The sequence below is a fragment of the Perissodus microlepis genome, chromosome 7 (genome assembly GCF_051167445.1).
Source record: "Perissodus microlepis isolate ML-2025 ecotype Zambia chromosome 7, ASM5116744v1, whole genome shotgun sequence".
Taxonomy (NCBI): Eukaryota; Metazoa; Chordata; class Actinopteri; order Cichliformes; family Cichlidae; genus Perissodus; species Perissodus microlepis.
The window spans coordinates 26,644,207-26,659,161 of record NC_140467.1 but is presented as its reverse complement, the minus strand read 5'-3'; positions in this window follow the sequence as shown (position 1 = coordinate 26,659,161).

Sequence of the window (14,955 nt, the reverse complement as noted above, 5' to 3'; positions counted from 1 at the left end):
AGACCTGCCATCCAAGACTGCAGTTGGTCCAGAATGCTGCAGCTCGTCTTCTGATGTGAACTAAAAGACATGAACATATTTCCCAGTGCTTGCCTCTCTTCACTGGCTCCCCGTTCACTTCAGAATTGATTTGTGCCAACACAGACCAGATCAGCTCAGCTACTCCAGAGGTACTTTTTCCACCATGTATGACTCCGGATATTGTAGCTCCTGTGAAAAAGAAAGCCTCAGATCAGAAGTACTAGACTCCCTGGTATAACTCTCAAATGTGCACCTTAAGGCAGATAACTCGTACACTGGAAAGGAAATGGTGTATCATTTAGAAGATCATATTTAGTCTGGAAAAATAGTTTGCTGCGTTACAAAAAAAAAAAAAAAAAAAAAAAAAAAAAAAAAAAAGCCCTCCGTAAAGCTAGACCATCTTACCACTGTCATTGTCATCATTTTCTTTATTTATAAAGCACTTTTAAACAACCACAGCTGACAAAGTGGTGTACATTGGAACTAAATAATAAAAATACATAAAGATATAAATACCTGCCGTGGGAAAAAACAAAAACAAAGAGAAAAATGAAATTTCATGGAGGCTGAAAGCCAAAGAATAAAAATGGGTTTTAAGACCCGTTTTAAAAGTGGACAGAAAGGTCCTCTCTAATATGCAAGGGCGAGTTATTCCATAATTTAGTAGTAACGATAGAAAAGGCCATGTCCCCTCTGAGCTTCCTACTGGATCTCAGTACTTCCAGGAGCAGCTGGTTAGCTTTACTGAGAGACTGTGTGTGTGGGGCTGAAGAAGCTCAGAGGCAAGATTGTGAGAGCATTTAAAAACAAGAATTTTAAAATGAACTCTAAAACACACAGGCAGCCAGTGCAGTCAGGCCTCGACAGGAGTTGCATGCATGCCTGTTAGCAGTCGTACAGCTGCAACTACTAATGACTTCATGAACTTCTTTACAAACACTAACTATTAGAGAAAAAATTACTCATAATTATCTAACAGATGTTATGTACAGCTACTTTCAGTACCACTGATAATTTATTCTTTTTCCTCTAATCGGTCTTTCTCAGTTACCTTCATTAATTACTTCCTCTAGAGACCCAGCTAAGGCCAATCTCCAACCTTCCTTTCATATCAGAAATCCTTGAAAGAGAAGTTGTCAAACAGCTAACAGATCATCTGCAGAGGAATGGCTTATTTGAAGAGTTTCAGTCAGGTTTCAGAGCTCATCACAGCACAGAAACAGCTTTAGTGAAGGTTACAAATGATCTTATGGCCTCTGACAGTGGACTCATCTCTGTGCTTGTCCTGCTAGACCTCAGTGCAGCATTCGATACTGTCGACCATAATATTCTATTAGAACGATTAGAGCATGTTGTAGGTTTTACAGGCACTGCAGAGGTATGTATCATAGCTAATAGACTCCAATTTGTTCATGTAAATGGAGAATCTTCTTCTCACGCTGAGGTTAATCATAGAGTTCCACAGGGTTCAGTGGTAGGACCAGTTCTGTTTACATTATACATGATTCCCTTAGATATTGTTAACAGAAGGCATAGCATACATTTGCCGTATTTTTCAAGCCATAAGGTGCATTAAGCGAAACAAAACAGTCAGATAAGTCACACTTTACTCAACTCGTTCTTCTTGCTTCCTCCACTTCTGTACCATTGATTCATTAATGTTGAATTCTCTCGCAGCTGCTCCATTCCCATGTTGTTTCAGTATATTAATGACTAACCTTATATTGTTGATGGATTATCTCAGTTGTTCTCCTGACTGAAGTTTGGTCCGTTTACAGCATCCTGCCATGCGATTGCATTTGTCCCTAACCATCGGGAACCCTCACGTTACATTTTATCGAGTGGAAAAAGTTAGCTTCACTGTTTATGTTATGCTAACATAGCTGTGTCGCTAGTGATCATGTAGCACATCATTATATACCAGCTAGCCCAACTTCAGTAACCCACTGCTGTTTAGTTTTCTGTCGAGTGTGACAGCAGAGCAGCAAGTTTAAATTTTTCAGAAATCTTAGTCAGAACATGCGATATCATGTTTAGGTGGAAAATAGCGAGCCAACTTCCTGCTAACATCTAACTCAGTTAAATTTAATAAATTCTGTTTTCATGGATGCCTGGATGTTAAACTTAATTGTTACACCTGGTAAAGCAGCAATGCTGATCATTTTATTGAAGATGAAAGAATTTAGACAGTTTGTAACTCTCAGTGATGCCGCAGTGATCGTTTGACTTTGGGACCGTCGTTTGACAGATTTGAGCGCCGTGTTTCACATAAAATCAGTTCGAGGTCAGTAAGCACAACCAGAATTCATACATAAGGCGCACTATCAATTTTTGAGAAAATTAAAGGATTTTAAGTGCACCTTATTGTACGGAAAATACGGTACACTGCGTCACAGATGACATTCAACTTTATCTATTCATGAAGCCAGATAACACACACACACACACACACACACCAATTAGACTGCAGGAATGTTTTAAAGACAAAAAGGGGCCTGGGTGACCTCTAACTTTCCGCTTCTAAATTCAGATAAAACTGAGGTTATGGTTCTCAACCCTGAAAATCTTAGAAATATGGCATCTAACCAGATTCTTACTCTGGATGACATTACCTTGGCCTCTAGTAAACTGTGAGGAATCTGAGTTGTTTTTGACCAGGATATATATCCTTTAATTGCACATTTGCAAACTGAAGGACATATTTTTGCATAATATCTCTAAAATTAGAAACATCCTGACTGAGTGACTCCAAGAAACTAGTTCATGTATTTATTACTTCTAGGCTGAACTGCTGTAATTCTTTATTATCAGGATTTCCTAACAACTCCCTGAAAAGCCTTCAGTTAATCCAAAATGCTGCAACAAGAGTACTGACAGGGACTAGAAAGAGTATATTACTCCCATACTGGCTTCCCTTCATCTGTTAAATCTAGAATCAAATTTAAAATTTTGCTCTTCAAATAGAGGGTCTTAAATAATCAGGCCCCATCTTATCTTAATGACCTTATAGTACCATATCACCCCAAATCATCTTGCTTTAGACTGCTCAAGTTAAACTCTTTAAATTATATTCCCATGTGCACTAACTGTGTCACAGTCTGGCTGAGGCAGACTGTAAGGAGTGAAGAAGGTGGACCCAAGTGCGGACACGCAAAATAACAAAACTTAATATTAACTGAAAAACAAGCCATTTATTAAAGGCTGGACTTAGTTTTGCCCTTTGCTTTGCATTTCTAAATCATAATCTAAACTGGCTGAGCTAAACATAACAAAACCCTGGAACACGGACATAGACATACAGACCTGGCATGAATGCATAATCATGGAGACTAGGTAGAATAACAGATGCTCAAACAAAAAAAATGGATGAACACACACAGACTAAAAGCACACAGGAGCTGATCATGGGAAGTGGAAACACATGGGAAAACAGCTGACACAAATGAACATAACGATGTCACAGAGGAAGAGTAAAACTAAACACAATGAACATAGAAACACAAGACCTCTTCAAAGTAAAACAGGAAACATGAGACGCAGACATGACAATACAATCTTGACAACCTGAAATCACAGACAAGAAATACATTAGACTAACCAGAAGACGTAAGTGTAACATAACTAGATTAAACTTGAGGCAACTAAATAATTAACCTAGAACTTAACATTATCTTCAAAATATAGCAAAAGAGATCAAAACCAAATGAGAGCACTGGGTCACAGACCAGACCCTGACAGACTGTGTGAAAGTTAAACTTCAAGCGCTCACAATGACCACGTGTGATAACTGTATTTCATCACATCATGATTATCAAGACTGAGTGTATAACTCATACCTCCAGCAAAAGGTCAAAGTTGCAAACCACACCTGAGTACACCTCACGCTCTCTGCATCATCATCACAGTTTTAATTCTAGACATCAGGGTACCAACGCTGGCTACTGCTCCTCTACAGATCTATCACACCGATGCTTTCAGCCACTCACAGAAACCAGGTTCAGTCTTAGACTGTGAATGTTGCTATAAAACTAAAACTGAGCAGACATGAAAAATACATTTGCATATCCTCTGTACTTACTATAAGGGCTCAAAAATCAAAACCCTATTTTTGGATTTATTTGCATTTCACTTCCTACGTTCTGATTGGTTGGAACAGAAACCCACCTGGTTTTACCTTTTCCTGATTTTGTCCTTCACATCTTCTCCTTTTCCTCTTTTATTTTTTTGTCTTTATCTCTTTAATCCTCTTATTTTCTCTCTGGTATTGTTCTTCAGTTCTTCTGTTGTCTCTTATTGGTTTTTCTCTTCCTCGTGTTGTTTTATTTTTTTTTATTCCTGTTTCTTAAGCTTTCTCTTGTTGTTCTCTCTGCTCCTTTATTTGGTCTTTGTGTCAATTTTACTCCTGCCTCAGAGAGAGACTCGTCTTTATCAATAATTCATCCTGTTTGGTGTCAACTCGCAGCTCTCTCAGAGTCAAATAACACACCAATCTTAAAAGCATAAACATGAAGACTGCACAGCTGTTTAAATCAGTATTCATTAGTTACACAGTGAAAATAAACACATAGGTAATATAACAGGTCAAATCTAAAAACTCATCAGTAAGTACTGACAGTGAAAATAAAAACTAGTTTCAGGAAAGAGACAAACTGAAACTTCTTACATGAAAAAACTCAACAATTTCACCTGTAACCTGATCAGCCAATAGAAAGTACAACTATTTTCTGGTTTCTGTGTCAACCTATCAGGTTACAGCTCAGTATAAACTAAGGCCGCCTAGCAACAGAGAGAGTGAGCAAGAGAGAGAGAGTTGGAGATGAGAGGAGGAGCCACATAAGAAGGATGAGCCTGAGGAGGAGGAGGCAGCTGGTGTACAGAGGAGTGTTTATGTTTCACCTGCAGTTTTTTGTTCTGATCCACTGTCTGCATATCTTTAGGGCCACATGAATTTTTCTCTGAGTGAGAAAAACGCTGCACACACACACAGATACTTGTAACTTCAGCCAGACAGAAAAAAACATATGACCAGAGTTCTTTTCAGAGCAACCTGTTTCCTGTGAGCAGGTTTGGAGTGCCCCCTGCAGGTCTCTCTGGGTTTGATCATCTCATCAGTCACATTCTGATGTTACAGGAAACAATACCACTGTCTCAACTCAGCAGCTCATTCAGAGGTTCAGAGAGAAACTGGAACTGTGTGAGTGTGTGAATAAATCTAGTGAAGGTAAGGAGCTCACCTGACTGATCACCGGACTCCTTCTTTCACTGTTTCCTCTTCTTTGTTCATCTCAGAGAGAAACTAAAGTGACTTTTCTATATATATCTGATGCTCAGACTGGACTTCCTGTTTTAGCGTTAGCCCTGAGGTGACTCTGAGAGACCTCAGGATCATAGCCCAGCATTTCAGACCCTCACTTGCAGATCGACAGAAAAGATGCGATTCTAACAGGGAATTGTGGCTACAGGTTTAGAGTAGATTCACCTGGGTGTCACCTGAATGCTGCTTCAAATAAACGAGGCAGGAAACTCCTTACAGACTCTGATTAGGCCTAACTATTTTATGTCAGATTTAGATGAGTTTCATGAATGTTTTAAACTCTTAAACTCAGGGTTAAATTCAAACTTAAACTCAGACTGGACCCAAATTGAACTTTGACTCCTTTTGTCCAACTGTCCTTTTTTGTGTGTTTTTCTAACACTTCTACTGTCTTTGGTGAACATATAAAGCTCTGTGAATAGCACGTTGATTTTAATAGGAAAACACCTTACAGGAAAGTGTGACTGCAATACAGAAGAAGAAACAATAGAACATGTTTTAATGCATTGTCAGAAATATGATGCTGAAAGAAGACGATATGAAAAGTGAAACTGGACTATCGAGCTGGTGGGTAACAGACGTCTCCGAAAACGTTGGAGCACTTTTGCAAATATGTGATGTCTTGATAGACCGAGAAGATATTTGAAGTTTACACAGCTACATTCTCACCTGAAAATATGTTAAAAGTTTATTTTGTGACCCAGAAAGAGAAATATTTCAAACTCTTTAGCCGTGCTCCTCCGCCATTGCCACGTTTGAAAAGTATTTTGATATTAGTATAAAAATATTATAAATAATAATTTAATTAATAAAGTATTGACAAGACTAATAAGAGTAATATTACAATTAAGTAGTTGCCGCCATTGTTGGAAACTGGAATTGGCTGGGCCGTGCTATGAATTCTGGGATATGTTGGGCCACGAAGGATACACCCGAGCCATCCTTCAAATTCGGGGAAATGAAGGATGCATTTGTCAGCTGCATTTGGAGCAGCTTTTGAATTGGGACAGCCTTCGTCGTGTCGCTGTGACGTAACCGGCCTTCAAATGCGACCTCTGATGGATGCAGCCCCTGAGTTGAGACACAGCCGTAGGCAACGTGACAGACTTAACTTGGAATACACTAAGGTAAGAAACACAAAGATGAGACTAAGGGAACAGGATGTAAACTAATAATCCTAAAGTCTTTTATGACTAAATTTAAAATCTCAAATAATATAGTAGGGAACTAAAAAGAAATTGAAAGACTTCTAAACACAAGGAAATCAATCGTAATTAAATTAGAATCAATAGAAGCAAGCCCACTTCTTCAAATCAAAACAATAATGAATTAACAAGATTCAAAACATGAAACACTGGGTCAGAGACTCAGAACCATGAAAAAAATAAATTTTTGAGTTATGGTTTTATTAATTAAACAAGAAAACTATTCAATACCTATGTTGGGCAGGTCTGAAAATAATGAGGCCTGGGTGTGGAAGTGAAACCTATCTCGGTTTTCCAAAAAATATATTTAATTGCCATAAATTTATGATTTATCAAGAGGGGCAATCACTTTTTAGACTGTTCTTTCTCCTTTTTCCCCCTTAATAGCTGAAATCATTATTTAAAAACTGTATTTTGTTTTTACTCAGGACAATCTGAAGGTGAAGCTTCGGTGAAAATAACTGTGGAGAGAATTCAGTGGATAACCTGCCTGCTCCTCTGCAAATGTCACTCTGAAAATTCTGCCTTACAATACTACCTGTTTATCCTCTTTACCTGCAATAAAACCTAATATTTTATCCCAACCTCCTGTTTGAGTCCAGGTCAGAGTCAGGTGTAACAAATGTCTTCCATTACCTGAAAAGTAACAACAATTATCAATTTTCTTCCTCTTACCCAGGGCTGGGCTGCAGGGGCAGCAGAGGCCCTCCCTCTCCCCAGCCACATCCTCCAGCTTATCTGGGGGAACACTGGGGCATTCCCAGGCCAGTTGAGAGATATAATATCTCCAGCATGTCCTAGGTCTGCCTTGGTCCAGGAATGTCTAGCTCCTTTCAGTGCGGAGGACTCGTGGCTCTACTCTGAGCCCCTTCCGGATGGCTGAGCTCTACACCTTACCACACTGAGGGTCCAAACCACATCATCTGCAAAAAGCAGAAATTAGACTCTGAGGCCACCAAAGTGGAAGCCTTTATCCACCTGGCAATGCCTAGAAATTCTGTCCACAAAACTATGAACAGAATCTGCGACAAAGGGCAGCTCTGACAGAGTCCAACACCCACCGGAAATGAGTCCGACTTACTGCCTGTGATGCGGACTAAGCTCCTGCACTCCTGCAACAGTTGTACATGGATCGAATGGCCCATAGCATGAGGGCATTCGCCCATACTTTTGAAGCATCCCCCACAGGACACTCCAAGGGACACAGTCGAATGACCCGTTTCCCAACCTGAAGGCATGCTCTCATTCCCTTTCATAGAGAATTCGTTTATTACATCTTCTCCTTGAAATTCATGAAAGGGTCCAAAGGTTCAATTTTCAGCGACACTTTTGAAAAATATAAACTAAATGTTAATCCCTAGCACATTTCATCTCATTTTATTTGATAATTTATTTTTATTATTATGATTTTTTAATATATCTAATTTGATTATTGTCAGTATATACTGTTGTATCTTTCTTTCTGCTTTGTTTCATCTGCACTTGTCTGCTTGTAACACTGATTATGAATGATGTACTGTACTGTGCCATGTTTTTGTTATTCAATAAATGCATTACAAACCCCCCCAAACTCACTGCACACATGCAGCATGATCCGTGCACATCTGCCAATTCATGCACCCATGCTTGATGATGTAAGTGAACGAAAAGAAAGCCAAGTATTTCTAGAGATTTGTACCAACAGGAAGCTCTGAAAGTGAAAAAGATGTTTGTAAGTCAAATGATTGCTGTTTACTCGGGTTTAGATTCAGACATTTTAAAATAATTTACATCTTCAAATAATTTTTTTTATTTGTGTTTATGTTTTGTGTTGGTGCACACATTTGTGACACAAGCTATTGTACAGATTTATACATCTTAGTTTATGCTTGTGGATCAAATCAAAGGTCGCAGATCCAAATTGGGCAGGGTTCTGCCTCCTATCAGCTCCGATCACAATATATGATCAACTACATCATCAATAATTGTTTCATTGTTAACAGTAAAATAATTAAATGGTGACTTTATATTTTAACAATAATTAATGATGATTATCATAAAATCTGTAATGATTGATTCTAAAAATCAGAGAAATGTTTGGCTCGCTGTTACTGAGACTTTAATGTTGTGCGAGCAGCAACAGAGATGAAGTTTTAAATTTAAAAATTTATTCCACATGATGACCTGTGCCCTGATTGCTTCATTTGATTTGCATAGTCACTGTGATGAAAACAGAAAAAAACAAGAATAATGCCAAATATGTGTCAAATATAAAACAACAAATAACAACAAAAAAACACAAACACAAATGTTCATCATCATCATCAAGAAAAACAAACAGTATAATTTACAGCTGCTTTGTTACAACCTGATAAAAAATATTTTTAGATCAGTTCATTTGGAGTTTGTAATGATCAAGAACTTTTGTAATAATCAATAAAGTTTCAATCATTGAATTGAACATTTTAAAGATTTTTCAGCTGAATTCTGAATGTCTACAAAATTCAAACATCACTATATAACCATGTAGAACATTGGAGAACAATCCTCTGTCTGATATTAGATATAATCAGTTATAATCCAACATATTGATTATATCCAGTAACACTATAAAATCATACCTAATGTTGTTTACAGGAAAAACATCAAAACTATAGGTTTCTTGACAAAGGCACAGAAGTGAAACTGCGGTTCAGTGGTGGCCATTTTGTGTCTAAAAATCATCTCCCCAATATTTTTTATATGTATTGATATAAAACTGCCAGTAAAAAAATAAAAATACCATCAAGGGCAAAAAACCCCCAGGACCCCATAAAGACCCCGAGTCTCAAAAGTCCCTGTGATCCCCGAAGTGCGCAGGGCACCACAAAGACGCCATGACCCCTCAAGTGCTTGTAACCACACAAGTCCCCATGGCCTCTGAAATCCCAGTTCTGGGTAGGGATGGTGGTGAGGGGTGGGGGTTTGAGCTTCACAAACATGTAAGTGAAGTATTTGAGACACAAAATGGCCGCAGCAAGAAAACATCCTCCAGTTCCTTCATTGTTTCCTCATTTCCTTCCATCCTTGTTTCCTCTAGAAGAGCAAATAAATAAATCTGAGCCAGTCACAATCCTTCTACTGTTATGACATCACGCTCTGCTGCGATGATGTCACTTCTTTCTCCTGCAACGGTAGCAGCAGGCACGGCAGCTCCCCCCTTCATCATCCCCCCCTCCATCCTCCTTCACCGTGTATGGTGGGGGGGCGGAGCTCGACACTTGGTACGGGTTCTCATTGCTGGTAATAACCATTGGATTGGCTATCACTGTGGAGTCACTGGAAGAGTGGAGCTTAGCCCGTGGAATAGTTACCTGACCGTAGGGGTTCTCCAGAGAGACGTTGATATTTGAGGACATGCTGACACGTCACAAGACTAAAAGGCTAAAATTATGTCCAATCAGGCAGCTGGCCAATCAGTTAATGCAGTGCAGGAAGAGACCTATGTGAAAGGAAACAGATCAATACAGGTGATCAATGAGTACACTTACTGCAGAACTGATGTTCCGATCAGAGTGACTGATCAGATCTGACCAATAAGAGGAGTGGTTGATTACTCAATGAATGATAAAAGTAACTGAGTACGTTCACTGATTGAGTACATTCAGAGTAAAACAAAGTTAAGGATCTGAATACTTTGTCCTCTGCTTTATACTTTTACTTGTGACCCTTGAAGTATGTGATAGTACTCAGTGATGCTGCAAAAGCCCCACGCCCAGACATCTGCCCATTAATTTGGTTGATTGATTGGATTTGATTAACTCGTGCAGTAACACTGAAGTTAGATTAATTCACCGAGGCCCAGATTTCCTGCTTTAAGTGAAGGCACCATTTGATGACACTCCTGGACCAACAGGTGAGGCATGTTACCTGGATGAATGTGGCTGTGAGGTGTACACACTCTGAGTCATCACATGAAGTCAGCAGTGAAGTACTCAAAACTTTAACTGAAGTAAAAAAGTACCACAGGTTACAAGTTAAAGTACTGCAAATCTTAGTATTTAGACACATTCAGAGGTCTGATTCCTTATATGGTGGGGTAAAGAGCAGGTAAACACAGTACTGTAGTGTATTTTACTTTGATTTACTGTACTACAGTACACTGTAGTGTACGGCACAGTGTACTGTACTATAGTGTAGCACAGAGTACTGCATTATACTGAGGTTTCAGTCACATTTTAAAGTCCTCTCGAGTGAATCAAAGTATTTATAAACTAGAGGTACTGCAGTAACCAAGTACAGAGTTACTTCTACTGCGTCTATAACATGAAGTACTCCAGTGTTTAGCTGAAGTAGATGTATTGTAGTATTTGTACTACAGAGGATTTAAAGGGGTTTCAGGGACTCACCTGTATGTTTGTCGGTCGCCGCCGCCGTGTTCTTCTTCTTCTCTGAAATGGAAACAAATCTGACTCTGCTCTCTCTCATTCTGGCTCACTATGTGTGTGAAGCTCGCTTGACCGCCTCGCCCAAACCTGTTCTACCGGCCGACACGCCCTCTCTCTCCCTCTGTTCATTTTCTATGTAACTCGACCACTGTCACTGCAAACCCGACACCACCTCCTCGCTGTGGTTTCGGTGCCCCCCCCGCCAACAAACGCAAACTATAAGTTGGTCTCTGTTTGAATTTGACTCCATTTAATGTCATGTTTTGCTGTGCATGTGTTTTCTGTGTGTGTGTGTTCCTGTCTAGCTGTCTTTGTGAGGACCGAAATCTGCATTCTATTATACTTGGGAGAACCAACAGTCACTGTGAGGGCACACAAACCGGTCCTCACAAATTTGACGGCGTTAGGGTCATTTTTAATGTTTAGGGTTAGGGTAAGGGGCTAGGAAAAGCATTATATCAATGAAGGTCCTCACAAAGATAGCTGAACGGGCTTGTGTGTGTCTGTGTGTGAGAGCGAGAGCGCGCGTGCCAGATGATCAATATGTGTGATCACATGCAGGAAGTCGTGCATTTAATTTCTGGTAAACTTTTAAAAATCAAACAGGAAACTGTGTTTAACAGAAGTCAGTAAACTCAGCAGACGTGTGCGCCTTGACCGGTTGAACAGAAACCACTTCATTCCTTCAGTTTCCTGCTGAAAGCCCCGCCCACACTCTGCTCCTAATGGCTGGATTTTACATTTTTCTCATTCCTCTTATGACGCCCTGTGTTTTCAGTGCTGACGAAGACTCTCAGCTCCTGCGAGACGTTTTAAATGTCCAAACTGTGACAATGTGTTTGATGCAGTTTAAAATCAAAGAATCAACAAATAATTCAATAAATCAGTGAATGTCCTCTGACCCTCCAAAACCTTATTAGGCATTCAAAGCTGATCATCAATATTACTGAGCCAAAAAATAAGCTGAGGTAATTCATCTTATTTTCATTTATTCCTGATACAGCAGGCAAACAGTGAACACCAGAACATTTACATTTACAGTAATGGATTACACAGCAGTGAGGAATAGATGTCATCACAGTAGATGTTTTTCTGAAAGAGCTGTAACTAAATTTTAGAATATAATCCACCCACTGTTATCTTCTTCAATGACCTATATCAACACAGAGCAGAGCAGCTACCTGAACGCTACACCAATAAAGGTCGATTATCTTGTTAATAATGCTACCTCTTCACAACATATGACTCTGGATACTGTAGCTCCTGTGAAAAAGAGCCTCAAATCAGAAGTGCTTGACTCCCTGGTATAACTTTAAAATGCGCACCATGAAGCAGATAACTTGTAAGCTGGAGAGGAAAAGGCGTATCACTAATTTAGAAGATCATCATGTAGCCTGGAAAAATAGTGTGCTGCTTAATAAGAAAGCCATCAGTAAAGCTAGAACATCTTACTATTCATCACTGATTAAAGAAAATAAGAACAACACTAGGTTTCTCTTCAGCACTGTAGCCAGGCTGTTAAACTATTATTTAAAAAGCCATCACTTGATCTCCAACCTTCCTTTCATATCAAAAATCCTTGAAAGAGTAGTTGTCAAACAGCTAACAGATCATCTGCAGAGAAATGGCTTATTGGAAGAGTTTCGGTCAGGTTTCAGAGCTCATCACAGCACAGAAACAGCTTTAGTGAAGGTTACAAATGATCTTTTCAGAAGGCATAGTATACATTTTCACTGCTATGCAGATGACACCTAACTTTATCTGTGCATGAAGCCAGATAACACACACCAATTAGTTAAACTGCAGGAATGTCTTAAAGACATAAAGACCTGGATGGCCGCTAACTTTCTGCTTCTAAATTCGGGTAAACTGAGGCTGTAGTCAGCCCTGAAAATCTTACAAATAGGTATTTTACCATATGCTTACTCTTAATCGTATTATCTTGGCCTCCAGTGACACTGTGAGGAATTCAATTCAATTCAATTCAGTTCAATTTTATTTATATAGTGCTAAATCACAACAACAGTCGCCTCAAGGCGCTTTAGGAATCTTGGAGTCTTCTTCCATTTGCACTATATCTCTAAAATTAGATCCTCAGCATCACATCCTGTCTCATAGTGATGTTGAAAAACTCGTTTATGTATTTATGACTACTGTAATTTGTTATTATAACCTCCCTGAAAAGCTTTCAGTTGATCCAAAATACTGCAGCACGAGTACTGACAGGCAGGGACTGATTAGAAAGAGGGAGCATAGTTCTCCTATATTGGCTTATCTTGATTGGCTCCCTGTTAAATCCAGAATTTAAAATCCTGCTCCTCACATATAAGGTCTTAGCTTAATGACCTTATAGTACTTCAGTATCACCCCATGAAAGCTAGAGTATTAAGTAGAATGGGAGGCCGAGCCTTGAGCTTTCAAGGCCCCTCTTCTATGTAACCAGTGTCCAGTTTGGATTCAGGAGACAGACACTATCCCCATTTTTAAGATTAGGTTTAAAACTTTCCGTTTGATAAAGTATATAGTTAGGGCTGGATCAGGTGACCCTGAATCCTCCCTTAGTTATGCTGCAATAGGTGTAGGCTGCCAGGGGATACCCATGATGCACTGAGTGAGTTTCTTCTTCACTCACATATGTTTGTACACCTCTCTGCATTTAAATATTAATTATTATTCATCTCTGGCTCTCTTCTACAGCATGTCCTTCTCCTGTCTTTATCTGCTCACACCCAACCAGTCGCGGCAGATGGCCGCCCCTCCCTGAGCCTGGTTCTGCTAAAGGTTTCTTCATGTTAAATGGGAACTACTGTCACCAAAGCGTTTGCTCACAGGAGGTTATATGATTTGGGGGGGGGTTTCTCTGTTTTCTATGTATCATTGTAGGGTATTTACCTTATAATATAAAGTGCCTTGAGGCAACTGTTGTTGTAATTTGGTGCTATTTAAAAAAATGAATTGAACTGAACTAGTATTCCAGTGTAACTGTGAGACAGGGTGTGTTTCTAATTTTAGAGGTATTGCACAAATTGAGAAAAGCAGTCCTACATATGTTTTTAATCTGGCATTGAGAAGCAACTGGTTAAAAACAACATAAAAACAACTAGTTCGATACAATAGTTCTACGATTTTTAGGGCTTAATAATAATAACCCCAGTTTTACCCGAATTTAGAAGCAGAAAGTTAGCGGCCATCCAGGTCTTTATGTCTTTAAGACATTCCTGCAGTTTAACTAATTGGTGTGTGTTATCTGGCTTCATGGATAGATAGAGTTGGGTGTCATCTGCATAGCAGTGAAAATGTATGTTATGCCTTCTAATGATACTCCCCAAGGGATTATAATGTAAACAGATTGGTTCTAGCATTGGGCCCTATATAACTTTATAATTAACCTTAGTGTGTGAAGAGGACTCCCCATTTACATGAGGAATATAACAGAAAATAAAAACATGTACTCAATAAATTCACAGATAAAAGCTGTCCCATGCCACAGTAGTCATATTTTCAGGTGTGTTCTTCATAGAGCTCTATTACCTGCGCTCTGGTAACACCTCTGATTGGAGGAGGAGGTGCTTTGATATGAGCATGCATGAGTCTGAAGCAGAAAGTTTAAGTGTTTTTCTGTGCGCTGGAAATTACCTTAATCTTAGCGCTTTGATAATGTCAGAGAGAAAAATGTCTGGTATTTTTCATAACAAGGATGTGGGGAGTGACGAAGGGCTAATACCTGCTACAGTGAGAGGTAACAGTACAGGTAAGGCTCCCTGCTGCTCTGGATATTTCTGATACTATCAAAACAAGCTGAATGGGTTTTATTGCAAGGTTTAGTTTGGCGGGTCACCAAGATGCTTACCTGGCTCAGATACAGGTGTGCACATTCTCAGGTTTATTTTTATAGTTTCTACCACAGGGTGCAGCGATAAGAAATGATGCCCAGGTGTGTTTAATCCAGGTGTGTGAAATCGGAGTGTTTGATCCAGATGTTCTGTGTCCTACGGCTCCTCTGTCCAAC